Source organism: Heterodontus francisci, chromosome 3 (assembly GCF_036365525.1).
Source record: "Heterodontus francisci isolate sHetFra1 chromosome 3, sHetFra1.hap1, whole genome shotgun sequence".
Lineage (NCBI taxonomy): Eukaryota > Metazoa > Chordata > Chondrichthyes > Heterodontiformes > Heterodontidae > Heterodontus > Heterodontus francisci.
In genome coordinates, this window is record NC_090373.1 from 86,748,846 (window position 1) to 86,775,870 (window position 27,025).

General features: G+C 42.8%; 1 protein-coding gene across 7 annotated transcripts in view; it reads left to right on the forward strand.

Annotated features, from left to right (window-relative positions):
* The window catches only part of mpv17 (mitochondrial inner membrane protein MPV17), a 109,574-nt gene that overhangs the window by 2,440 nt on the left and 80,109 nt on the right, over positions 1–27,025 (forward strand). The gene's annotated exons all lie outside the window — the stretch shown is intronic.

Here is a 27,025-nt window from a genome sequence, read left to right on the forward strand (position 1 = left end):
ACAAGAAAACTACTTCGGTGAGAGGTTCTTGTACTAAATTTAGCTGTTCCCCAACTCTAAATTCCTCTTAGTATGGGTGGAGAGGGAAGGTGGTGACCTAAAGCTTCCCTTCTTCCCAGTCTGAAATTCCTTTTAATGAAAGGTCTGGCGAGCTACACTTTCCCAGCGACAAGGATACAACAATACAATAATCTATGCAGTTCTGATGAAGGGTCACTGAACTGAAATGTTAACTCTGCTTCTCTCTCCACAGATGCTGCCAGACCTGCTGAGTATTTCCAGCATTTCTTGTTTTTATTTCAGATTTCCAGCATCAGCAGTATTTTACTTTTATTGCAACAATCTCATTGTGAGGTTGGGGGTAAGGGGCTGGGTATTGAAATTATCTTCTAGTTTTCACCCCCAGGGCTCAAAATTATTTTTTGATGTGTAGAGCTACAGGTTTTCTCCACTGCACTTCATAATGGTACCTTGGTAAACACAATCTCAAGAATCAATTTTCATCTCAGTGTGTGTTGTGTGGTGAGGGGGAGGACTGTTTATGTCAGTACTATCAGATTGCAAATAACGGGCTGTGGTTCATCCCTTCACTGCAAAAATTCTGTGTATGCTTCAGCATAGATGTAACTGTGTTTTTCAGTCAGTGACATCCAATCGTGCCAGTTTCTGGGAAGGGAAGCTTTGACCATCACAACGCTATAATTGGAGGCAAAACTTTCCTCATGGGCTCTTTGGTGGAGGTCAGGCTTCTGTGAATGGGGATGGGGAAGACGCATTTGGTTGTGCTGGAATGTTCTGCCAGGGTTCCTCATGAAGACAGGGCATCTGCTCCTAGAATTACCGGGTTGTAGCAGAGCCATGTGATGCCAAATGTGTGAAATTTCGGGCTGTTTCACTAAAATTGAATTGCATTTTTTGGCAATGCATACGAGCTACTACTTTTCTACCTAACATTGCTGTGATACATTTACAGTGGAATTTGCTCATTTACAATGCCACCTATAGGCATAACTGGTACTGGAAGTACATATTTACAATTTGATATCAATTACCTAATAAATTTTTAAGTTTTAAAATCTGTTTCAATGATTTTCATCATAAATTCCCAAATTCTTTTTAGTTTGGCAAAAACAAATATCTCCCTTTTTTTTTTAAAGAAAGGATACCTTTATTTGGTCCCAATTGCTGGTTCAGAAAAGCACCAAGAATTATCCAGAGGTGGATTGAATACTGTTCTTATGCAAAGTAGTGACAAAAATGCTGTTATTTTTTGTTCCCCTAAATGTTGCCCTATCTTGTCCTAACTGTTTATTTTGGTTTGGGTGCTTGTGGCATTGTTATGTGCTGGTGGTTTATCCGTGTTTTGTGCCATTGCAACAAAACAAACCTCAAATTCATTTAAGTAATTGTGAGCATTTCCATTTCACCTTGTCATAAATAAATAAATGTCGACATGACACCATCTGAATCTAAATACACTGAGTAAGCAGTGGGGGATTCAATTACTAGGGGTCACGAGTTCAAAGTGAGAGGGGAAAAGTTTAGGGGGGATATGCGTGGAAAGTTCTTTACGCAGAGGGTGGTGGGTGCCTGGAACGCGTTGCCAGCGGAGGTGGTAGATGCGGGCACGATAGCGTCTTTTAAGATGTATCTAGACAGATACATGAATGGGCAGGAAGCAAAGAGATACAGACCCTTAGAAAATAGGCGACATGTTTAGATAGAGGATCTGGATCGACGCAGGCTTGGAGGGCCAAAGGGCCTGTTCCTGTGCTGTAATTTTCTTTGTTCTTTGTTCTTTGTTCTATATGCAGCAAAGCTTTGACTATACTTTTAAAGGATACTTCAAATATTGCAGGGTTTATTTTTTTCCTGAGGCTTCAAATTGCTGTACTCCTTACAATGTCCAACGGTTACTTACATAGCATCAGAATTGACTGGGATTGCATTGATATCTGAAAGTGAAGACTTTGGTGCATTAAGCTGTGCTGTATAAGTAATTTTATAGTAATTTTACAGTATTCTCTCTCCATCATATGTAGGAAGCAAATCAGTGACACATTACGTGTCAAAGAACAAGGGTGCTTCTGAAGTGATCATTTTTTTTAAAGGAGCAGAGAATCATGAGGTGGGGCATTTACACTGCATAATTTTTGTGCATTTGAGGTGGATGCTTATTGAGTTCGCATATAGGGGCATCTGGTCACCAAAAGGCAAGCAAGGCTCTTGAGATGAGCAGTCGCATATAGTCATCAGAAATATGGAAATCTGCAAATGGAATAGTGAATTTATCTGCTCTGTGTTTGACAGGCCAGCCAGCCTTACTGATGGTAACATTTTGCCTAGCAACAAAAATCATGCCCAGTGTCATCAACCTCATCAGAAATTATTTGAGACTGATGACAATCTAATGACAATGTTCAGGACAGGTCCGTTTGAAATGCTGAGAGTTCTTTAATTTTCGATAAATCTTGGATGACCAATAGTGGTCATTTATTTGATTTTTTTAGCTTTGTTGTGGAGAAGCCCGCGCTTACATTGTCAGATTTTAAGAAAATTGGGAGACAGTTAATATGTGTGCACGTTGGGCATTAGAACAACACATTCATCTGTGGCAAGAAATAGCAGCTGTGAAATCAAACTTGGCTGCTTGCTGCACAAAGTTTGTTCACAATACAAATATAAATGATATCCCATATTTCATCCCATTTCATGTTAAGCCTGTGTCCTGCATGTTGCTGTTTCTCATGTAACAGGATACTCGAATCAATTTAAATTCCTGGAATAAAACAGAACTTTAAAACTGAGCCATTGGAAGCTACGGGAGTTCTCTCCTGCAGATACAAAGTTCATGAATATTGACATTTATCACATTCTGGCTGTTAAAATATTGACTGAATTTAGACACTCGAGCAGAATTGTGAAATCTTCAAACTTTCTCTGACCTTAAAAATAAATGGTGGGAGTTAACAAAAGACTTCCAAACATTTTAGAAAAGCACTTTTCTAGAAACCAGCCATAAAAATGATCCCGAAATGTATTGCCTCAAACTTAATTTCAGAGGTGGAATTGACTGATAGCGTAAAGGAGTTTTTTGCTACGAAAATGCTGACAAGCCACAGATTTGGCTACGATGACACCATTTTAACCACATGCAATAATTTTAATGGAAAATGCTTTACAAACACTTGCACAATACAGGAAATATATTTAATGTGTGTATTTAATTAACAAACATCTATCACCATTCTGTAACTAAGGAAGTAAAGCACTCAACAATCAAAAAACACTCTCACACTCTGCTTTCATATCATTTTAACCAACAAATGCACTAAAAGGTTAAAGTATACATGCATGCACTGTGCTAGTATGAGTATTGAGATCACATACCCAACTGGAGTGTCATTTACTCTCTTTTATTTACTAATTAGAACTGCAATTAACCACATCTGGAGCCCCAATTAGCCACATGTTTCTAATGTATTGGATAAGACTGAAAAAGCTTTTTAAAAACTGGACAAGAGTGGAGAAGAATAGAGAATAGAAAGGCAAAAGAATGAATGAGAGAATGAACAAAAATAGGTGTCTAGTTTTTATTCTTGTTTAGTTCACATATTACAGAAATCAACGTCTGACATTTGAAGAGTTGCTGTAATGGTGTTTCTCAGCTTGACAATGTGCTAACTTAAAACGTAAGCTGGTTAATTCAGTGGGGCTGCTGGTAGTGTAAGAGTTGAAAGAGCTGTGTACTTCCTTACTTCTCACTATTTGCTTATCCCTGTCTGTCGTTCTTCCTTTCCATTTTTTTCTCATTTGCATGGCAGAGCAGATCTCCAAGGGGATGAAAAGAAATGGAGAAGGTATGTAGTCAAGGCTCAGACCTTATTCAGGAGCAGCCAATTGCATGCTTAACAGGAAGGGATTCTTCACTCTCCTGGTGTGCTCATAGTTTTAAATGAAACTAAAATTAAAACCAATGCCAAGGCATTCTATTTTTAACTAGTGATTGAGGGAAAACATAATTGTCATTACAAAAGAGTAACAGTAATTAACCGTTACAGCACACTGTGATAAGCTAATCTGTGGACAACATTGCAGATTTGATACAGGCACAGACGCACACTTGTAGCATATCAGAGTATAAATTTATTATTAATATAATGTCTAAATTTGTCACTGAGGCAGAGATAGTGTGTGGTGTCACCACCCGTCAGTTGCTGCGTTGCAGGCAGCAATAGCTGCTGCAATTGCAGCCTCAACAGGATTAGTCAAACATGTCAACTTAGTAGATACAACTGTTGGCCTTAGGCAATCCAGGCTGCATTATCATCCGTTGTTCAACGTTTTCTTTCTCTCTCTCCTCTTTCCCCAGTCAGTTTTGGCTCATTGGTAACATTCTTGGCTTTGAGTCAGAAGTCTGTGGGTTCATGGCACGATCTGGAGACTTTGAACACATAATCTAGATGACAGTGCAGTACTGAGAGGATGCTGCACTGTTGGCAGTGCCATCTTTAAGATGAAGCATTAAACCAAGGTCCCATCTGCCCACTCGTGAATGTAAAAGATCCCTTGTCACTATTTATAGTGGAGCAGGGAGTCCAGTTCTCCCACCCCCACCCCAGCCCTATGTCCGTGCTGACATTTGTCCCTCAACCAACACCACCAAAGATGGATTATCTGGTAATTTATCTTATTGCTGTACACAAATCGGTTGATACATTGATACATTGATACATTTTCCTGCATTACAGCAATGACTACACTTCAAAAATACAGCATTGGTTATGAAAGTTTTGGGACATCCTGAGGTCATGAAAGGTGCTATATAAATGTAGGTTCATTCTTTTTCTTTCAGTGGGACAGTAGAATTGATGTGTGCGCGCAGTTAGGGGTCAGCAGAATCACCATTTAAGAATCAAGGAGATGAGCAGACACATTGGTTGGGCCGCAGCAATCTGTTTAGGGCAGTGGACAAACTTGAAGGGAGGTAGCAGCAGGTAGGTGGGCACAAGATTTAAAAAAATCACAAGATATTATACAACAAACCAAAATCATTAGGTATGTGTCTGCATGTATACTGTAAAGTTAAAAATAACTTTGGACCAAGTTATTGCATGATTGAATATCAGGGAAAAAGATAATTGGGAACTGAATATTAAGGGATATTCGTCATTTAGGAAGGATAGGCGGAGGGGAAATGGAGATGTGATGACCTTTTTAATCAGGGTGAGATCAGTAATTTATTGGGAGAGGATCTCTAAAGGAGCAAGATGTCGAATCAGTTTGGGTGGAGCTAAGAAACAGCAAGGGGCAGCAAACATTGGTGGGATTTTTTATAGGCAACCAAACTGTAGTGGTAATGTTGAGCATGGTATAAATCAGTAAATTAGAGCTACATCTAGCATGGGAAATATAGTAATAATGGGCGATGTCAATTTACATATAGATTGGGTAAACCTAATTAGCACTAATGCTGTGGAGGATGAATTCCTGGTGTGTAAATGAGTTGGGTTTCTGGAGCAGTACGTTGAAGAACCAACTAGAGATCGGGCTATTTTATATTTCGTATTATGTAATGAGAAAAGGCTAATAACTTTGCTGCAAAGGAGCCATTAGGAAATAGTGACCACAATATGATTGAATTTTATATTAAGTTTGAAAGAGATATAGTTCATTCTGAAACTAGGGTCTTAAATCTGAACAAAGGAAACTATTAAGGTATGAAGGGCAAGTTGGTGGATTGGGAAAATACATTAGAAGATTTGATGGTAGACGGGCAATGGCCTGTATTTAAAGAAATATTACACAGTTTACAACAAATATGCATTCCTCTAAGACACCAAGCTGTGGCTAGCAAAAGAAGTTAAAGTGATAAAAACAAGAAATTCTGGAAATACTCAGCCGTCTGGCAGCATCTGTGGAGAGAGAAGCAGAGTTAACGTTTCAGGTCTCTGCTTCTCTCTCCACAGATGCTGCCAGACGTGCTGATTATTTCCAGCATTTCTTGTTTTTATTTTAGATTTCCAGCATCTGCAGTATTTTGCTTTTATAAAAGAAGTTAAAGATTGCATTAGGTCAAAGGAAGTGGCTTATAAGGTCGTCAGAAAAAAACGGTAAGCCCGAGAATTGGGAGTAATTTAGAGTCCAGCAAAGGAGGACCAAGAAACTGATAAAGAAACAGAAAAGAGATTATGAATGAAAGCTAGCGAGAAACTTAAAGGCGGACTGTAAAAGTTTCTTTAGGTATGTGAAAAGGAAAAGATTAGCAAGGACGAATGTGGGTCCATTGCAAGCGGAGACAGGAGAGTTTGTGGTGGAGAACGAGAAAATGGCAGAGAGACTAAATAATTACTTTGTGTCTGTCTTCATGGAGGAAGACACACAAAATCGCCCAGAAATACAAGGGAACCAAGGGACTTGTAAAAATGAGCAACTGAAAGAAATCAGTATCAATAAAGAAGTAGTACTCAAAAAATGAATTGGATTGAAAGTTGATAAATCCCCTGGACCAGATGAGCTACATCCCAGAACATTGAAGGAGGTGGCTATAGAGATAGTGGATGAGTGGTTATCTTTCAAAATACTACAGACTCTGGAAGGGTTCCTGCAGACTGGAAAGTAGTAAATGTAACTCCACTATTTAAGAAGGGAGGGAGAAAGAAAACAGAGAACTACAGACCCATTAGTTTAATGCCAGTAGTAGGGGACATGTTAGAATCTGTTATAAAGAATGAGATAACTAGACACTTGGAAAATAATGATATGATTGGGTGGAGTCAACATGGATTTATGAAAGGGAAATCATGTTTGACAAACCTGTTGGGAGTAATTGGATCTTCACAAAGCTTTTGATAAGGTCCCACACAGGAGGTTAGTAAACAACATTAGAGCACATGGGATTGGAGGTAATATACTGGCATGGATTGACAATTGGTTAACAGACAGAAAGCAGAGGGTAGGAATAAATGGGTCATTCTCAGGATGGCAGGCTGTCGCTAATGGGGTACCTCAAGGATCAGTGCTAGGGCCATTGCTGTTCACCATCTATATCAATAAATATGGATATGGGGACCAAATGTAATACTTCCAAATTTGTAGATGACACAAAACTAGGTGGGAATGTAAGTTGTGAGGAGGATGCAAGGAGGCTTCAAGAGGATTTGGACAGACTAAGTGAATGGGCAAGAACATGGCAGATATTGTGAATAAGTGTGAAGTTATCCACTTTGGTAGAAAAAACAGAAAAGCAGAGTATTTCTGACATGAGTTTGAGAAGTGTTGATGTCCAAAGGAACCTGGGTGTCCTTGTTCATGAGTCACTAAAAGCTAATTTGCAGGTACAGCAAGCAATTAGGAAGGCACTATATATGTTGGCCTTCATTACAAGGGGATTTGAGTGCAGAAGTAAAGATATATTGATTCAATTGTAAAGAGCCTTGGTGAGACCGCAGCTGGAGTATTGTGTACAGTTTTGGTCTCCTTATCAAAGGAAAGATATATTTGCCATAGAGGGAGTGCAACAGAGGTTCACCAGACTAATCCCTGGGATGGTAGGATTGTCTCATGAGGAGAGGTTGCAGAAACTGGGCCAGGCTATTTAAGACTGAGATGAGGAGGAATTTCTTTACTCAGAGGCTGGTGAACCTGTGGAATTCTCTACCCCAGAGGGCTGTGGAAACTCAATCATTGAACATGTTGAAGACAAGAAATCATAGATTTCTGGATACTAACGACATCAAGGGATATGGGGATAGTGGAGAAAAATGGTGTAAAGGTAGATGGTCAGCCATGATCTGTTTGAATGGCAGAGCAGGCATGACGGGCCAAATGGCCTACTCCTGCTCCTATTATGATCCTATAATTGCCAAAGACTTCACTCAGACTAGTAAAGTTTCAAAGTATTATCAGATATTCTCACACACAAAATGGTATTTTTTGTTCTTGCAGAAACAAAGCATAATTTAGATATATTATCGAACATTACTTAATAACAGCAACAATGTTACTGCCTTTTTGGCTCGCTGTCAAAGTTGCAGTCTTCCTCATATTTGTGTGTGTGCGGAAGGAAGATATGTATTACCAGTTCAGGAGCTGCCACAATTACAGTAAATGCAAAGTTGAGCAGGTGTAACCCCAAGTTTTGATCCCTGGTCTGTGCTCAGCTAATTTGTGTTCAGCTGGGACACTGCAAATAACCTCTGAACTTGTGGGCTAGGAAAAGGAAAAATTGGCCTTGGTTCCTCTTCCGGATTGTAATCCAGTGATTCATATTAGAAAGTACTAATTTCAAGGTAGGATTAGGTTGGCACTGATGCCAGCCATATTAATAATTGAGGCCTGAGTTTGTAGCTGATGTTTTTTTAGTTGTGATGCCTAATTTTCTTCTTGAGCCATTTATAATTTCTTCTAATTTCTCATTGTGAAAGCTTCAGCTGAAGCTTCAGGTTCACATAGTTATTCGACTGCTCTCTGAACTGGATTTAAACATAGGCTAATGCACTTTCATTATAGACTCCTGACTTTTGACATCAAGGGCAAGAGGCTTTCTGTTTTAGTTGATCTAAGTCAAATCATTACTGATTCATCAGTCATTCTTCAAAGTTGGGATCGCTACAAAAACTATGCGCACACTTATCCAAATATCTAAACCTTAGTGTTGTGATCAGATGAGGAGGGGTCACAAGGCTCCCCTCTTGTCCTTCTCCTTGTTTGACCACAACAGGGTTTATTCCTTTCAAAACAGTGGATGTGCCTACTAACCTTCTACCTTTGTTGTGATTATAAAAGACCAAATTGGACAGGTTTTCTTGAGTTTAAACAAAAAAGAGGTGAGTTTAATGTACTTGAGCAAAAACCCGATGTAAATAAAATAATAAACGACGCCAGACTTTCTCTCGCACACACGCAAATAGGTTACAGAGTGATGAGGGATAGTTTTGGTTTGGATTAGAGTCCAGACAAGTAAAAAATAATATACTGTCTGTGGGGTCTGGTAGTTCAGTTGTCTTCTGGCTGAAGTTGTGGTTCCGAAGTCTTTGGCTGGTAGAAGTACTTCGCAAACAAAAACAAGAAATGCTGGATTCACTCAGCAGGTCTGGCAGCATCTGTGGAAAGAGAAGCAGAGTTAACGTTTCGGGTCAGTGACCCTTCTTCGGAACTGACAAATATTAGAAAAGTCACAGATTATAAACAAGTGAGGTGGGGGTTGGGCAAGAGATAACAAAGGAGAAGGTGCAGATTGGACCAGGCCACATAGCTGACCAAAAGGTCACAGAGCAAAGGCAAACAATATGTTAATGGTGTTTTGAAAGACAAAGCATTAGTACAGATTAGGTGTGAATATACTGAATATAGAACATCAGCAAGTGCAAACCTGAAGAAAAACAACCTGAAAAAAACAGTGGGTAAGCAAACTGAACAAACTAAGATGAAATGAAATAAATGCAAAAAATGTAAAAAGGAATGCAAAAAAAAAGGAAGAAAAAATGACTAAAAATGAAAGTAAAGTGGGGGGCTGTCATGCTCTGAAATTATTGAACTCAATGTTCAGTCCGGCAGGCTGTAGTGTGCCTAATCGGTAGATGAGATGCTGTTCCTCGAGCTTGCGTTGATGTTCACTGGAACACTGCAGCAATCCCAGGACAGAGATGTGAGCATGAGAGCAGGGGGGAGTGTTGAAATGGCAAGCAACCGGAAGCTCAGGGTCCTGCTTGCGGACTGAGCGGAGATGTTCCGCAAAGCGGTCACCCAGTCTGCGCTTGGTCTCCCCAATGTAGAGGAGACCACACTGTGAGCAGCGAATACAGTATACTACATTGAAAGAAGTACAAGTAAATCGCTGCTTCACCTGAAAGGAGTGTTTGGGGCCTGGGATAGTGAGGAGAGAGGAGGTAAATGGGCAGGTATTACACCTCCTGCGATTGCAAGGGAAGGTGCCCTGGGACGGGGATGAGGTGGTGGGGGTAATGGAGGAGTGGAGGACACTCCACTCCTCCATTACCCCCACCACCTCGTCCCCGTCCCAGGGCACCTTCCCTTGCAATCGCAGGAGGTGTAATACCTGCCCATTTACCTCCTCTCTCCTCACTATCCCAGGCCCCAAACACTCCTTTCAGGTGAAGCAGCGATTTACTTGTACTTCTTTCAATGTAGTATACTGTATTCGCTGCTCACAGTGTGGTCTCCTCTACATTGGGGAGACCAAGCGCAGACTGGGTGACCGCTTTGCGGAACATCTCCGCTCAGTCCGCAAGCAGGACCCTGAGCTTCCGGTTGCTTGCCATTTCAACACTCCCCCCTGCTCTCATGCTCACATCTCTGTCCTGGGATTGCTGCAGTGTTCCAGTGAACATCAACGCAAGCTCGAGGAACAGCATCTCATCTACCGATTAGGCACACTACAGCCTGCCGGACTGAACATTGAGTTCAATAATTTCAGAGCATGACAGCCCCCCACTTTACTTTCATTTTTAGTCATTTTTAGTTATTTTTTCTTCCTTTTTTTTTGCATTCCTTTTTACATTTTTTGCATTTATTTCATTTCATCTTAGTTTGTTCAGTTTGCTTACCCACTGTTTTTTTCAGGTTGTTTTTCTTCAGGTTTGCACTTGCTGATCTATATTCAGTATATTCACACCTAATCTGTACTAATGCTTTGTCTTTCAAAACACCATTAACATATTGTTTGCCTTTGCTCTGTGACCTTTTGGTCAGCTATGTGGCCTGGTCCAATCTGCACCTTCTCCTTTTGTTATCTCTTGCCCAACCCCCACCTCACTTGTTTATAATCTGTGACTTTTCTAATATTTGTCAGTTCCGAAGAAGGGTCACTGACCCGAAACGTTAACTCTGCTTCTCTTTCCACAGATGCTGCCAGACCTGCTGAGTGAATCCAGCATTTCTTGTTTTTGTTTCAGATTTCCAGCATCCGCAGTATTTTGCTTTTATTTTAGAAGTACTTCGCAGCTGGCCTACTTAGTTCGGGTTTTTCTTGGAGACAGAGATGTAGGTGGCTTTCTTCCCCGGGGTCTCTGTCTGTAGCAATGGTAGACTTGCATGTTCCGCAGTCGCAGACAGGTATCAAACCTGCAATGTTATCTGGACAGAAAGGGAGAGAAAGACAGACACACACAGCCCCAATGGGGTCTTGTCTGGTTGGCACTTGAAACTTGTCTGCTTCAAAGTCTCAGGAGCTTTTTCTTTTGCAAAAGACTGATCGTTTTTCACAGATGGGGAGGCTGTCACATGATTGTCCAGTGTCCTGGTTTGCAATTTAATTCAATTCAAGTCTAGGAATTCTCAGTCTCTCTCAGGTCTCATTGTTTCAGTATTGACCCCTTGGAGGTACGTCTCCACTGTTCATGCTCCAAGATGGCTTTGAATGTTCTGCCATTAGAAGTGAAGCTGTTAGCTGATTCCAAATTCATGAGGCATTGTCCTGGATGGGACCTCGTTAGACATGCGTCTCCAATTCGATGTCCTGGAATGTGAGGTATTTCAATACCAATTGTGAACAAAGAACAGTACAGCACAGGAACAGGCCATTCGGCCCTCCAAGCCTGCGCCAATCTTGATGCCTGCCTAAACTAAAACCTTCTGCACTTCCAGGGACCGTATCCCTCTATTCCCATCCTATTTATGTATTTGTCAAGATGCCTCTTAAACGTCGCTATCGTACCTGCTTCCACCACCTCCCCCCGCAGCAAGTTCCAGGCACTCACCACCCTCTGTGGAAAGAACTTGCCTCACACATCCCCTCTAAACTTTGTCCGTCGCACCTTAAACCTATGTCCCCTAGTAACTGACTCTTCCACCCTGAAAAGCTTCTGACTATCCACTCTGTCCATGCCGCTCATAACTTTGTAAATCTCTATCATGTCGCCCCTCCACCTCCATCGTTCCAGTGAAAACAATCCAAGTTTATCCAACCTCTCCTCATAGCAAATGCCTTCCAGACCTGGCAATATCCTGGTAAACCTCTTCTGTACCCTCTCCAAAGCCTCCACGTCCTTCTGGTAGTGTGGCAACCAGAATTGCACGCAATATTCTAAGTATGGCCGAAGTAAAGTTCTGTACAGCTGCAGCATGAGTTGCCAATTTTTATACTCTATGCCCCGACCGATGAAGGCAAGCATGCCATATGTCTTCTTGACTACCTTATCCACCTGCGTTGCCACTTTCAGTGACCTGTGCACCTGTACGCCCAGATCTCTCTGCCTGTCAATACTCCTAAAGGTTCTGCCATTTACTGTATACGTCCCACCTGCATTAGACCTTCCAAAATGCATTACCTCTCATTTGTCCGGATTAAACTCCGTCTGCCATTTCTCCGCTCAAGGCTCCAACCGATCTATATCCTGCTGTATCCTCTGACAATCCTCATCACTATCCGCAACTCCACCAACCTTTGTGTCGTCCACAAACTTACTAATCAGACCAGCTACATTTTCCTCCAAATCATTTATATATACTACAAACAGCAAAGGTCCCAGCACTGATCCCTGCGGAACACCACTAGTCACAGCCCTCCATTCAGAAAAGCACCCTTCCACTGCTACCCTCTGTCTTCTATGACCGAGCCAGTTCTGTATCCATCTTGCCAGCTCACCTCTGATCCCATGTGACTTCACCTTTTGTACCAGTCTGCCATGAGGGACCTTGTCAAAGGCTTTACTGAAGTCCATATAGATAATATCCACTGCCCTTCCTTCATCAATCATCTTCATCACTTCCTCAAAAAACTCAATCAAGTTAGTGAGACACGACCTCCCCTTCACAAAACCATGCTGCCTCTCGCTAATAAGTTCATTTGTTTCCAAATGGGAGTAAATCCTGTCCCGAAGAATCCTCTCTAATAATTTCCTTACCTGTGGGACCTCACCTGTAGCCAATGAGGATGCAAAGATTTCTGCCAAGGCCTCAGCAATTTCTTCCCTTGCCTCCCTCAGTATTCTGGGGTAGATCCCATCAGGCCCTGGGGACTTATCTACCTTAATGCTTTGCAGGACGCCCAACACCACCTCCTTTTTGATAACGACATGACCGAGACTATCTACACTCCCTTACCTGGGCTCATCATCCACCAAGTGCTTCTCTTTGGTGAATACTGATGCAAAGTACTCATTTAGTACCTCGCCCATTTCCTCTGGCTCCACACATAGATTCCCTCCTCTGTCCTTGAGTGGGCCACCCCTTTCCCTGGTTACCCTCTTGCTCTTTATATACTTATAAAAAGCCTTGGGATTTACCTTAATCCTGTTTGCCAATGACTTTTCATGACCCCTTTTAGCCCTCCTGACTGTTTGCTTAAGTTCCTTCCTACTGTCTTTATATTCCTCAAGGGCTTCGTCTGTTCCCAGCCTTCCAGCCCTTACGAATGCCTCCTTTTTCCGTTTGACTAGGCTCTCAATATCCCACGTTATCCAAGGTTCCCAAAACTTGCCAAACTTCCTCACAGGAACATGCTGGTCCTGGATTCTAATCAACTGACGTTTGAAAGACTCCCACATGTCAGATGTTGATTTACCCTCAAACAGCCGCCCCCAATCTAAATTCTTCAGTTCCTGCCTAATATTGTTATAATTAGCCTTCCCCCAATTTAGCACCTTCACCCGAGGACTACTCTTATCCTTATCCACAAGTACCTTAAAACTTATGGAATTATGGTCACTGTTCCCGAAATGCTCCCCTACTGAGACTTCGACCACCTGGCCGGGCTCATTCCCCAATACCAGGTCCAGTACGGCCCCATCCCTAGTTGGACTATCTACATATTGTTTCAAGAAGCCCTCCTGGATGCTCCTTACAAATTCTGCCCCATCCAAGCCCCTAGCACGAAGTGAGTCCCAGTCAATTTAGGGGAAGTTAAAATCACCCACCATTACAACCCTGTTACCTTTACATCTTTCCAAAATCTGTCTACATATCTGCTCCTCTACCTCCCGCTGGCTGTTGGGAGGACTGTAGTAAACCCCCAACATCGTGACTGCACCTTTCCTATTCCTGAGCTCCACCCATATTGCCTCGCTGCATGACCCCTCCGAGGTGTCCTCCCGCAGTACAGCTGTGATATTCTCCTTAACCAGTAATGCAACTCCCCCATCCCTTTTACATCCCCCTATATCCTTCCTGAAGCTTCTGAATCCTGGAACATTTAGCTGCCAATCCTGTCCTTCCCTGAACCAAGTCTCTGTAATAGCAACAACATCATAGTTCCAAGTAGCAATCCAAGCTCTAAGTTCATCTGCCTTACCTGTTATACTTCTCGCATTGAAACAAATGCACTTCAGACCACCAGTCCCGCTGTGCTCCGCAACATCTCTCTGCCTGCTCTTCCTCTTAGTCTTACTGGCCTTATTTACTAGTTCCCCCTCATTTATTTCACTTGCTGTCCTACTGCTCTGGTTCCCACCCTCCCTGCCACACTAGTTTAAACCCTCCCGAGTGACGCTAGCAAACCTCGCAGCCAGGATATTTGTGCCCCTCCAGTTTAGATGCAACCCGTCCTTCTTGTACAGGTCCCACCTGTCCCTGAAGAGATCCCAATGGTCCAGATATCTGAAACCCTCCCTTCTACACCAGCTGTTCAGCCACGTGTTTAGCTGCACTCTCTTCCTATTTCTAGCCTCACTGGCACGTGGCACAGGGAGTAATCCCTGTGGTGGCCATCTTGGCTGCCAGCTTTTGAAAAGTTAAATGTAGGATCCCAGCTTTCCTTTTTAACAGTTTAATGTAAGTTTCCAACGGATGAATTAAAATTCCTCATTTGGCATAGCATGTTTTCTTGACACTCGGTGTCAAAAATGAAGCCCCCGTATCCTTTTGTCTGTAAACTTTACTGCTTTGAGAAGGGTTAATTTTAGTAACAACATTTCAGACTTAAGATCATGTGTTAAGTTATTTGTAGAGAAATTAAACCTATAATATGAGATTGGCTATAGTTTTTCTTTGTTGACTATCTTGTCAATGGTGACTATCTGGTCTCACTCATGAGGAATGGCCACTTGGGTGAGGTATAAGAAGGTGAACCTGTGGACCAGCAAGAGGCAGTACCTTTACAAGGAAAGGAGGAAAAGAAGTAATTACACTGGAGACTTAAGGAACAGAAAACCTTGTATACTGTTAACTTCATCAGCATATGTTTACGACAAGTATTTGACAGAAGAGGTTGAAACTTAATTGTGTGGTGTGATATTGAGCCAATACATTAGTTAAATCAAGAACTGATATATAAGTAGTACTAGAGTAAAATGTGGACAGACTATAAAAGAGATATAGAAAACAAGCTTCCTGTTATGTGGAATTTGTAACAACGAAATGAGATTTATAAATAGTGGGTTGACTTTTCCCATGTGCAATGGGGTGGAAACTCCGAGCTGATTTATGTTGACCCAAGATTTCAGAGGTTCACCCAGAGGGGGAAACCTAAGCTCAGTTTACACTTGCAGTGAGCACAGGCCTAATGACAGCATGTAAAGGGGCATTCCTGGTTCTCTTGCCCTTTTGGCTGTGGGGTGCCAAAACACAGGAACCCCCCCTAAATGTTGTTATTAGGCTGTGCTGGAATCCACCTTCAGACCCTCTGGTCTGTGGGGGCCTGGCATCAAGCAAGAAGTTTTAAAAATGTTTGCCCACTAAGCAAATGCCGATCTGTTCACAAGTATTCCCAGGCCACATTAATGGCCCCGGACAGGCAGTACCTTAGGCAAAACACACTGAGGTTTGTCTGGCACCAGAGCAGGGTTAGGGTGGGGTTCAGGATTGTGTTTTTGGAGCATGTTCATGAAGACGATGGTTGCCTATGCTTGGAAATGCAATAGATTCCATTTTGAACAACGAGTGTTGCCTTTAGGAACATTGGAACAGGATTCGGCCTTTCAGCCACTCTAAACTGTTCTGTCATTCAAATAGGTCATGGCTGATGTGTATCTTAACTCCATCTACCCACCTCAGTTCTGTAACTGTTAATACCTTTGCCTAATAATCTGTCAAACTCAGTTTTGACATTTTCAGTTGACACAACCTCAAAAGTATTCGGGAAGAGCTCCACGTTTCCACTCCTTTTTGTGTGAAGGTGTGCTTCCTGGCATTACAGCTGAACAGCCTAGCTCTAATTTTAAGGGTCTGCCCTCTTGTTCTGGACTCACCCATCAGCAGAAATAGTTCCTCTCTATCTATCCTACCAACTCCTGTAAACATCCAGATATCTCAATTAGATCACCCTTTTATCTTATATACCTAAGTGTATAAAAACCTAGTCCTGAAAACTTAACACTTTTAGCCCAGGTATCATTGTGATGAATCTGCACTACACCCCCTCCAATGTCAGTATATCCATCCAGAGGTGTGGTGCCCAGCACTGAATGCAATACTCCAAATTGGATCTAACCAGAGCTCTGCTCAGCAGTAATATAACTCCCACCCCTTTGTATTCCAGCCCTCTTGACATAATGGCCAACATTCCAGTAACCTTTTGAATTATTTTTTGTATCTGTCTGAGTTTTTAGTGATTTAGTCTAGTTTAGAGATACAGCACTGAAACAGGCCTTTCGGCCCACCGAGTCTGCGCCGACCATCAACCACCCATTTATACTTCTTTCTTTTTTTCTTTTGGGCCTCCTTATCTCGAAAGACAATGGATACGCGCCTGGAGGTGGTCAGTGGTTTGTGAAGCAGCGCCTGGAGTGGCTATAAAGGCCAATTCTGGAGTGACAGGCTCTTCCACAGGTGCTGCAGAGAAATTTGTTTGTTGGGGCTGTTGCACAGTTGGCTCTCCCCTTGCGCCTCTGTCTTTTTTCCTGCCAACTACTAAGTCTCTTCGACTCGCCACAATTTAGCCCTGTCTTTATGGCTGCCCGCCAGCTCTGGCGAATGCTGGCAACTGACTCCCACCTCCCACTAATCCTACACTAATCCCATATTCCTACCACATCCCCACCTGTCCCTATATTTCCCTACCACCTACCTATACTAGGGGCAATTTATAATGGCCAATTCCTCCCATAAGCCTCCAAGTCTTTTGGCTTATGGGAGGAAACCGGAGCACCCGGAGAAAAGCCACGCCGACACAGGGAGAACTTGCAAACTCCACACAGGCAGTACCCAGAATTGAACCCGGGTCGCTGGAGCTGTGAGGCTGCGGTGCTCGCCACTGTGCCGCCCTGTAATTGGATTTCTGTATTGGATTCCTAAATCGCTGCTCTTCCATTATTCATTCCTAGGTCAGGAATAACAGAACTAGATACAGAGTAAAATACCTTTGAGTCTAGTCCAGCAATTGCTACATGAGAATGAAGTGACCTTTCTGGTTGAAACAGCCAATAGCTTGCACATTTATCATTCTTGGGTACCCATCTTTGCTCCCATGTTTTCTCCCTTTAGTGCAGTGTTTCAGTTATAATTCTTAGGTTATCCTTATTCTTACCCATTATTAATAATTTGGGTAATGTGATGGATGGATGGATGTCAAGGCCTTAGAGAGGGTACAGAAGAGATTTAGTATGATGGTACCAGAGTGAGAAACTTAAGTTATGTGAAGAGACTGGTGAAGATGGAGTTGTTCTTACAGCAGAGATGATTAAGAGGAGATTTGATAGAGTGAATAAGGAGAAATTGTTTCCAGTGGCAGAAGGGTCGGTAACCAGAGGGCACAGATTTAAGGTGATCGGCAAAAGACGACATGAGGAAACTTTTTTTGTGATCTGGAATACACTGCCTGAAAGGGTGTTGGAAGTAAATTCAATAGTAACTTGCAAAAGGGAATTGGATGAATAGATTAGATTAGATTAGATTAGAGATACAGCACTGAAACAGGCCCTTCGGCCCACCGAGTCTGTGCTGACCATCAACCGCCCATTTATACTAATCCTACACTAATCCCATATTCCTACCAAACTTCCCCACCTGTCCCATTATTTCCCTACCACCTACCTATACTAGTGACAATTTATAATGGCCAATTTACCTATCAACCTGCAAGTCTTTTGGCTTGTGGGAGGAAACCGGAGCACCCGGAGAAAACCCACGCAGACACAGGGAGAACTTGCAAATTCCACACAGGCAGTACCCGGAATCGAACCCGAGTCCCTGGAGCTGTGAGGCTGCAGTGCTAACCACTGCGCCACTGTGCCGCCCCAATACTTGAAGGAGAAAAAACTGACAGGGTTATAGGGAAAGAGCAGGGGAATGGGAGTAACTGGATAGATCTGTGAAAGAACCGGCAGAAGCACAATGGGCTGAATGTACTCTGTGTTGGAATCTGTGGTTGCAAAGCTTGTTTTTTTGTAAAGACCCTAACTGAGAGGGAAAGTAGAACTGAAACAGAAGCTGGAAAAACAACTTCAGGTTTCCAAGGAAAATGACACTGGTTAAAACCAGATAAAAACAGACAGTGTCCTCCCAAGACCAGGCAGGAGTGGAGCACCAGCAAGCAGAAGAAAGTGAAGACTGAATCCAGAGGCTGTTTCTGTTACTATAAAGTAGCCGATTAACCTGATCCAGCCGTACAGTGCACAGGTTGTCACTGAAGGACTCAGATAAAGGGAAGACTGGTAAATCCACGACATCAAGACTGTCGTGAGCAGAGCTGAGGAGGTTCTGGAAAAGTGCACCTTGTGGTGAAGACTGCACCTGTGGAATTCGTATTGAGAAGGAATTGCTGTCAGAAGAACGGCATCTAAATCCTTGAAGAAAGGTGTGGAAAATCAGCCTGAGGAACTTCAGTGTTGTGAAGAATTGTATGACTGTAATTGCTACTATATATGCTGGTGGAAACCATGAGACCCATCTATGTTGTATCTGATAGTTAAGGTGTAATTTGCAATATATATATTGACCGTGATCTGTCTGTTGCTTCATGTATAATTTATATTGGTTTTGGTTTGAATGTTAAAGTAAAATTTATAAAAGTGTAATGTTGTCCGTTTTGGTTTGGTTTCGTATTTTCGTATTTTGGTTTTGATTCTTTTCATTTTTTGGTGGTCTTCACGGAGATCATAATAACACCTTCTATGCTGCATCATTGTATGAGACTGATATTAAATTGTTCATATAATTATTACAAAAATGTCTACTACAGTGTTTACTTTTGTTGCCATTTTCTGGATATGATTGTTTTACTATGTATGAAATTAGTGCAGTGATGGAAGATGAATTAGCATTTTGTTCTGAGTGGGAAGAAGGCCTGATCAATTCAAGTGTCTTCATGAATGTTTACATCAATAACCGGTGCCATATGTATACAGCCAAAATCAATGTAAAGTGATGGGTGAACTGAAAATATTTTATTCAGGGGTTAATACTAGAAGGCAGGCAGATTCAAGTGGTTTTGTTGAATAGATATTCCCAGCTGCAAGCATTTCACTCACAGTTTCCAGAAACATGAGGAGAAGGAAGAACTCACACAGTTTGGTTTGGACACTTTGAGTCTGCACCCTTTTAGAGAGGTGTTGGTGTTGCTACCTGTGCCTATACCTGCACTAGGGGCAATGGAGGAAATGAAAAGCGAACCTAAATTTGGTTGCGGTAAAGTTTTATTGGTTGTCAGCTCAGTTGGTGATACTCTTCTGAGTCTGAAGGTTGTGGGTTCATGTCACACTCCAGGACTTGAACACAAAAATCAGAACTAGCACTCTAGTGCAGTACTGAGGGAGTGCTGCTTTGTCGAAGGTGCTGTCTTTAAGATGAGACGTTAAACCGAGGCTCCGTCTGCCCTCTCAGGTGGACGTAAAAGATCCAATAGCACTAGTTCGAAGAAGAGCAGGGGAGATATCCCTTGTGTCCTGGCCAATATTTATGTCTCAATTATCATCACAATAATAGTTTATCTGGTCATTATCACATTGCTGTTTGTGGGAGCTCAATGCGTGCAAATTGGCTGCCGTCTTTTTACATTACAGCTGTGACTACATTTCAAAAGAATTTCACCAGAACTTTGGGACATCCTCTGGTCACGAAAGCGGCTATATAAATGCAAGTTTTTTTTTAATGCCTGGAAGGACTGCTTGCTATCAATTAGCATCCTTCTATTGAAAAGGAATGGCAATCCAAGCTATGGATTTCTCAAATGATAACTGCTCTGTGATTGTTCGGGATTGGGAGGAGAACATTTGCTGCTGTCAAGGCAGAAGCAGCTCTACTATAGATGTAAAGTCAAGTGTGAGCTTTGCTTTTTAATTTTGTTACTAGTTTAGATACCAGTTTTGTAGCAGATATATTTGTTTAATTATAGTACTAATTAAATTAATTTGATGCATCAAGCCTAGTCCTTTCAGAAACTGTATGGCATTTGTTACTGCTAGATTTATCATCCCTGTGCTTGCTGACCTACATCAGCTCCCAATCCGATTGTTAAAGGCTCACCTGCTTTTCAAATCCCTCCATGGCCTCGACACTCCCAATCTCTAATTTCCTCCAGCCTGACGACACGTGGAGATCTCTGGGCTCCTCCAGTTCTGGCCTCTTGCGTATCCTCAATTTTCTTCACTCCACCATTGGCAGCTGTACCTTCAGTTGCCTAGACATTAAACTCTGGAATTCCCTCCCTAAGTCTCTAGGCCTGTCTACTTCCCTCTTTTAAGGTGCACCTTAAAACCGACCTCCACCTGTCCAAATATGTAATTGTGTGGCTTGGCGTCAGAATTTGTTAACTACTCCTGTGGGGGAAGTTTTTACTATGTTAAGGGTGCTATATAAATGCAAGCCTTTATGCATTTTAGCCAATTTATGTAATCTTCCGAGGCAAGATTCAGCAAAGTTCCTGCCTACGTCTTCAAGCCTATAAAATTCCAAATTATCTTACTAGACAACCTATGTTTTTCAACCTTGTACAGTTGTTTTCCATGGTCCTGTTAGATGAGACCCACATGTTCAATAAAATATTGTACAAGATCCTAAAATAATTATGATTGTGGAAGGCCATTTGACCCATCAATTTATCATCCAAAGAGATTGTGGATCTAACTTTAACAGCTGCTCAGTGGATGAACACACTAATCCATCTCTTAATATGTTAGTGAGTGAGTGAGTTCTGGAATTGTCATAGAACCATAAAACAGTTACACACTGAAGGAGGCCATTCAGCCCATCGTTTCTCCACCAGCTGAAGAAAGTAGTCGCCCAGTCTAATCCCACCTTCCAGCACCTGGTCCGTAGCCTTGCAGGTTACAGCCGTTCAACTCCATGTCCAGGTAGCTTTGAAATTAGTTGAGGGTTTCTGCCTCCACCACTGATCCCATCAGTGAATTCCAGACACCCTCACCCTCTGTGTGAAAATGTTTTTCCTCATAAAACAAAACAAAAAGTGCTGGAAATACTCAGCATGTCTGGCAGCATCTGTGGAGAGAGAAACAAAGTTATCGTTTCAGGTCTGTGACCTTTCATCAGAAGTTTTTCCTCATGTCCCCTCTAATTCTTCTACCAGTCACCTTGAATCTGTGCCCCCGGTAATTAACCTCCACTATGGGAAACAGGCCCTTTCGGTCTACTCTATCTAGGTCCCTCATAATTTTGTACACCTCAATTAAGTCATCCCTCAGCCTCCTCTGTTCTAAGGAAAACAACCCTAGCCTATCCAATCTTTCCTCATAGATGCAACTTTCAAGCCCTGGCAAGATTCTTGTAAATCTCCTCTGTACTCTCTCCAGAGCAATTATGTCCTTCCTGGAATGGGTGACCAGAACTGTACGCAATAATCCAGCCATGGCCTAACCAGAGTTTTATACAGTTCCAGCATTACATCCCTGCTTTTGTACTCTATACCTTAGCCAGTAAAGGAAAGCAATCCATATGCCTTCTTCACCACTTTATCTACCTGTCCTGCCACCTTCAGGGACCTGTGGACATGCACTTCTACCTCTCTCAATATCCTCCCGTTTATTGTGTATCCCTTTGCTTTGTTCGCCCTCCCCAAATGCATTACCTCACACTTCTCTGGATTGAATTCCATTTGCCACTTTTCATCCCACTCAACCAAACCATTGATATCATTCTGGAGCCTACAGCAATCCTCTTCACTATCAACTATACGGCCAATGTTTGTGTCATCTGCAAATTTCCCAATCATGTCCCCACATTTAAGTCCAAATTATTAATATATACCACAAACAGCAAAGGACCCAACACTGAGCCCTGTGGAACGCCACTGGAAACAGCTTTCCATTCACAAAAACATCTGTCGACCACTACCCTTTGTTTCGTGTCACTGAGCCAATTTTGGATCCAACTTGCCACATTCCTCTGTATCCCATGGGCTTTCATTTTACTGACCAGTCTGTCATGTGGGACCTTGTCAAATGCCTTACTAAAATCCATGTAGACCACATCCACTGCACTACCATCATCGATCTTCCTTGTTACTTCCTCAAAAAAAATTCAGTTAAGTTAGTAACAAATCAATGCTGACTATCCCTGATTAATCTGTGCCTTTCTAAGTGGCAATTTATCCTGTCTCTCAGAATTGAGTCTAATAATTTTCCCAACCACCAAGGTCAGACTGACCGGCCTATAATTATTTGGCCTATCCCTCGCACCCTTTTAAACAATGGTACAATGTTTGCAGACCTCCAATTCTCTGGTACCTCGACTGTACCTAGTGAGGATTTGAAGATGATCCTCAGAGCATCCACTATTTCCTCCGTGACTTCCTTTAACAACCTGCGATACAATCCATCCGACTCAAGTGATTTATTCGCTTTACGAACATACGAATTAGGAACAGGAGTAGGCCACTCGGCCCCTCGAGCCTGCTGCACCATTCCGTAAGTTCATGGCTGAACTGATTACTTCACATTTCCACCCACCCCCGATAACCTTCCACCCCCTTGCTTATCAAGAATCTATCTACCTCTGCCTTACAAATATTCAATGACTCTGCTTCTACCGCCTTTGGAGGAAGAGTGTTCCAAAGACTCTCGGCCCTCTGAGAGAAAAAATTTCTCCTCATCTCTGTCATAAATGGGCGATCCCTTATTTTTAAACAGTGACCCCTAGTTCTAGATTCTCCCACAAGGGGAAACATCCTTTCCACATCCACCCTGTCAAGACCCCTCAGGATCCTGTATGTCATAGTCGTACAGCATAGAAACAGGCCGTTCGGCCCACCGTATCCATGCCAACCATAATGCCTATCTATACTAATCCCACCTGCCTGCATTAATTCCATATCTCTCTATGCCTTGCTCATTCAAGTACCTGTCCAGATGCCTCTTAAATGTTGCTATTGTTCCTGCCTCCACCACCTCCTCTGGCAGCTCATTCCAGATACCCACTATTCTTTGTGTGAATAATTTACCCCTTTGATCACCTTTAAACCTCCTCCCTCTCACCTTAAATCTATGCCCTGTAGTTTTAGTCACCCCTACCATGGGAAACATACTCTGGCTATCTATGCCTCTCATAATTTTATATACATGTATCAAGTCCCCCCTCAGCTTCCTTCGTTCGAGGGAAAACAGAGCCAGCCTATCCAATCTCTTTATAACTCAAGCCCTCCAAACCAGGCAACATCCTTGTGAATCTTTTCTGCACCCTCTCTAGCTGATTCACATCTTTTCCGTAGTGCGGCGACCAGAACTGCACACAGTACTCCAAATGCGGCCTAACCAATGTTATGTACAACTGTAACATGACGTCCCAACTCTTGTACTCAATGCCTCGGCCAATGAGGGCAAGCATGCCATACGCCTTCTTCACCACCCTGTCTACCTGCGTTGCCACTTTCAGGGAACCATGTACTTGCACCCCAAGGTCTCTCTGCTCAAGAACACTCCCCAGGGCCCTGCCATTCACTGTATATGTCCTGCCCTGGTTTAACTTCCCAAAATGCATCACTTCACACTTGTCTGCATTAAATTCCATTTGCCACTCCCTTGCCCACTTTCCCAGTTGATCTATATCCTGTTGTAACCTTAGACAACCTTCTTCACTGTCCACTGTACCACCAATTTTGGTGTCATCTGCAAACTTACTAATGATGTCCCTTGCATTCACATCCAAGTCATTAATATATATGACAAACAACAGAGGGCCCAGCACCGATCCCTGTGGCACACCACTGGTCACCGGCCTCCAATCTGAAAAACAACCCTCCATTACCCCCTCTGTCTCCTATCACCAAGCCAATTTTGTATCCAATTTGCTAGCTCACCCTGGATCCCATGTGTTTGAACCTTCTGGACCAGCCTACCATGCAGGACCTTGTCAAAGGCCTTGCTAAAGTCCATGTAGACAACATCCATCGCCCTCCCCTCGTCAATCCTCTTGGTCACCTCCTCGAAAAACTCAATCAAATTCGTGAGACATGATTTCCCATGCACAAAGCCATGCTGACTATCCCTAATGAGACCATGCCTTTCCAGATGCATATAAATCCTGTCTCTCAGAATCCCTTCCAATAATTCTCCCACCACTGATGTAAGGCTCACCGGCCTGTAGTTCCCTGGCTTATCCCTGCTGCCCTTCTTAAATAAAGGCACAACATTAGCTATCCTCCAGTCTTCCGGTACCTCACCCGTGGCTAACAATGATACAAATGTTTCAATCAAGTCACCTCTTACTCTTCTAAATTCCAGCGGATACAAGCCTAGCCTGTCCAACCTTTCCTCTTCAGACAGCCCATCCATTCCAGGTATTAGTCTAGTAAACCTTCTCTGTACTGCCTCCAACGCATTTACATCCTTCCTTAAATAAGGAGATCAGTACTGTACTCCAGATGTGGCCTCACCAATGCCCTGTATAGCTGAAGCATACCCTCCCTACTTTTGTATTCAATTCCCCTTGCAATACACAATAATATTCTATTAGCTTTCCTAATTATGTACTGTATCTGCATATTAACGTTTTGCGATTCATGCACCAAGACACCCAGATCCCTCTGCATCTCAGAGCTCTACAATCTCTCACCATTTAGATAATATGCTACTTTTTTATTCTTCCTGCCAAAGTGGACAATTTCCCACTTTCCCACCTTATACTCCATTTGCCAGGTCTTTGCCCACTCACTTAACCTATCTATATCTCTTTGTAGCCTCATGTCCTCTTCACAAGTTACTTTCCTACCTATCTTTGTGCCATGAGCAAATCTAGCAACCATACCTTTGATCCCTTCATCTAAGTCATTTATATAAATTGTAAAAAGTTGAGGCCCCAGCACAGATCCCTGTGGCATACCATTTATTACAAATTGCCAACCAGAAAATGACCCATTTATGCCTACTCTCTGTTTCCTGTTAGCTAGCCAATCTTCTATCCATGCCAATATGTCACCCCCTCCACCATGAGCTTTTATTTTCTGCAATAACCTTTGATGTGGCACCTTATATGCCTTCTGAAAATCTAAGTACAATACATCCACCAGTTCCCCTTTATCCACAGCACATGTAACTCCCTCAAAGTCGTCCAATAAATTGGTTAAACATGATTTCCCTTTCACAAAACCATGTTGACTCTGCCTGGCTAAATGCCCTGCTATAGCATCTTTAAGAATAGTTTCTAACATTTTCCGTAAGGCAGATGTTAAGCTAACTGGCCTGTAATTTCCTGCTTTCTGTCTCCCTTTTTGAATAAAGGAGTTACATTTGCTATTTTCCAATCTAACGGAACCTTCCCCGAATCTAGGGAATTTTGGATAAATTAAAACTAACGCGTCAGCTATCTCAATAGCCACTTCTTTTAACACCCTAGGATGAAGTCCATCAGGAGCCGGGGACTTGTCAGCCTACAGCTCCAACAATTTGTTCAGTACGACTTCCCTGGTGATTTTAATTTTCTTGAGTTCCTCCCTCCCTTCCAGTTCCTGACTTACAGCTAATACTGGGATGTTACTTGTATCCTCAATTTTCTTTTCTTCATTCATGGAATGTGGGAATCGGTGGCTAGGCCATCATTTATTGCCCATCCTTAATTGCCATTGAGAAGGTGGTGGTGAGCTGCCTTCTTGAACCGCTGCAGTCCATGTGAGGTAGATGTTAGGAAGGGAGTTCCTGGATTTTGACCCAGTGACAGTGAAGGAATGGCGATATAGTCCTAAGTCAGGATGGTGTGTGACTTGGAGGGGAACTTGCAGGTGGTGGTGTTCTCATGCATTTGCTGCCCTTGTACTTCTCGTTGGTAGAGGTCGTGGGTTTGGAAGGTGCTGTCTAAGGAGCCTTGGTGCATTGCTGCAGTGGTGGACAGGCTTTGGGGAGTCAGGTGGTGAGTTACACGCCGCAGGGTTCCTAGCCTCACCTGCTCTTGTAGCCATGGTATTTATATGGCTACTCCAGTTCAGTTTCTGGTCAATGGTAGCCCCTAGGCTGTTGATAGTGGGGGATTCAGCGATTGTAATGCCAATAAATGTCAAGGGGAGGTGGTTCGATTCTTGTTGGAGATGGTCATTGCTTGGCACTTGTGTGGCGCGAATGTTACTTGCCACTTATCAGCCCAAGCCTGGATATTGTCCTGGTCTTGCTGCATTTCTACATGGACTGCTTCAGTATCTGAGGAGTTACGAATGGTGCTGAACATTGTGCAATCATCAGCGAACATCCCCACTTCTGACCTAATGATTGAAGGAAGGTCATTGATGAAACAGCTGAAGATGGTTGGGCCTAGGACACTACCCTGAGGAACTCCTGCAGTGATGTCCTGGAGCTCAGAAGATTGACCTCCAACAACCACAACCATCTTCCTTTGTGCTAGGTATGACTCCAGCCAGCGGAGGGTTTTCCCCGATTCCCATTGACTTCAGTTTTGCTAGGGCTCCTTGATGCCATACTCGGTCAAATGCTGCCTTGATGTCAAGAGCAGTCACTCTCAAGTCACCTCTTGAGTTCAGCTCTTTTGTCCATGTTTGAACCAAGGCTATAATGAGGTCAGGAGCTGAGTGGCCCTGGCGGAACCCAAACTGAGCGTCACTGAGCAGGTTATTGCTAAGCAAGTGTCGCTTGATGGCACTGTTGATGATACCTTCCATCACTTTATTGATGATTGAGAGTAGACTGATGGGGCGGTAATTGGCCGGGTTGGACTCGTCCTGCTTTTTGTGTACAGG